The 1,493-nt window shown below is 41.7% G+C and overlaps 1 pseudogene; it reads right to left on the minus strand.

Annotated features, from left to right (window-relative positions):
• Positions 1 to 1,004: 1,004 nt before the first annotated feature.
• LOC145292596 (U2 spliceosomal RNA) lies at positions 1,005 to 1,217 on the minus strand (annotated as a pseudogene).
• Between the last annotated feature and the right edge of the window lie 276 nt (positions 1,218 to 1,493).

Raw genomic sequence — 1,493 nt, forward strand, 5'->3', positions numbered from 1 at the left:
AATGACTTTAATGAACTTAAGGATGAATTGAATGACCTTAAGAAGGACTTGAATGCTTAAAAAATAACTGGAATCTTTCAAAAAAAAAAAAATTGAATGATCTGGAGAATGACGAATGGCTTTGAGACTGACTGGCTGTAAAGTGGGTGATCATTTTACATTAAATTAATACAGAAAAGTGATTCCCCCCTTTATATCACAATAAGTACAGCGTGTAGTGAGAACAGATACTACACTTTGATCCTGTCCAAAATGCCAAGAAAAGCGGTATTTATTTGCTCCCCCACTGAGCAAATTAGGCACAAGGCCGATTTTTAATGTGAGGAGTGAAGGGGAAATGGGGGCCAACTCCCCGGGGAGCAGCGGAGCTGGATAGTGACAATTGGTATGAAGGGTTTCCCCTACATTGACCAAGGTCTTATACGTGGGGTTGGTATTTATTTGCTCCCCCACCGAGAAAATTAGACACAAGGCCGATTTTTAATGTGAGGAGTGAAGGGGAAATGGGGACAAACTCCCCGGGGAGTAGGGGAGCTGGATTGTGCCAATTGGTATGAAGGGTTTCCAAGGTCTTATATGTGGGGTTTCCCCCACATATGGTCTTTGCTTGCAGTATCTGCTGGATAAGATGGTGTTTATTTGCTCCCCCACTGAGCAAATTAGGCACAAGGCCGTTTTTAATGTGAGGTAAAAACCAGCTCCCCTAAAAGGGGTCACTCTGGTTACCAAAAATAATAATTGTCCCAGTATAGAGGGTTTCCCCTCCATTGACTGGTACAAATTATCTTAAGTGCAGCATCTGCCGGAACAGATGGTATTTATTTGCTCCCCCACTGAGCAAATTAGGCACAAGGCCGTTTTTAATGTGAGGTAAAAACCAGCTCCCCTAAAAGGGGTCACTCTGGTTACCAAAAATAATAATTGTCCTAGTATAGAGGGTTTCCCCTCCATTGACTGGTACAAATTATCTTAAGTGCAGCATCCGCCGGAACAGATGGTATTTATTTGCTCCCCCACTGAGCAAATTAGGCACAAGGCCGTTTTTAATGTGAGGTAAAAACCAGCTCCCCTAAAAGGGGTCACTCTGGTTACCAAAAATAATAATTGTCCCAGTATAGAGGGTTTCCCCTCCATTGACTGGTACAAATTATCTTAAGTGCAGCATCTGCCGGAATAGATACTACACTTTGATCTTAGCCAAAAGGCCAAGAAAAGCTTAAAAAGCTAAGAACAGCATCTATTAACAACGGACCTTTGATCTTAACCAAAAATGCCAAGCACAAAAGTGTTACGGACAGACCGAGCGACCGAGCGACCGACCGACGGAGTGACTTATAGAGTCGCTTGCACGCGACTAAAAATACAAAAGGTTTAGATTTTTAGAATTTGAATGCCTGCTTTTATTTTTTTTATTTATGCTTTCGATATTCTTCCTCGCCCTTTATACAGGAAGTATATGTCCAGATCCGGCTTATTATTTTAAAAATAAGAGT

This window comes from Euprymna scolopes, chromosome 13 (genome assembly GCF_053919585.1).
Source record: "Euprymna scolopes isolate OS-2025 chromosome 13, ASM5391958v1, whole genome shotgun sequence".
NCBI lineage: Eukaryota > Metazoa > Mollusca > Cephalopoda > Sepiida > Sepiolidae > Euprymna > Euprymna scolopes.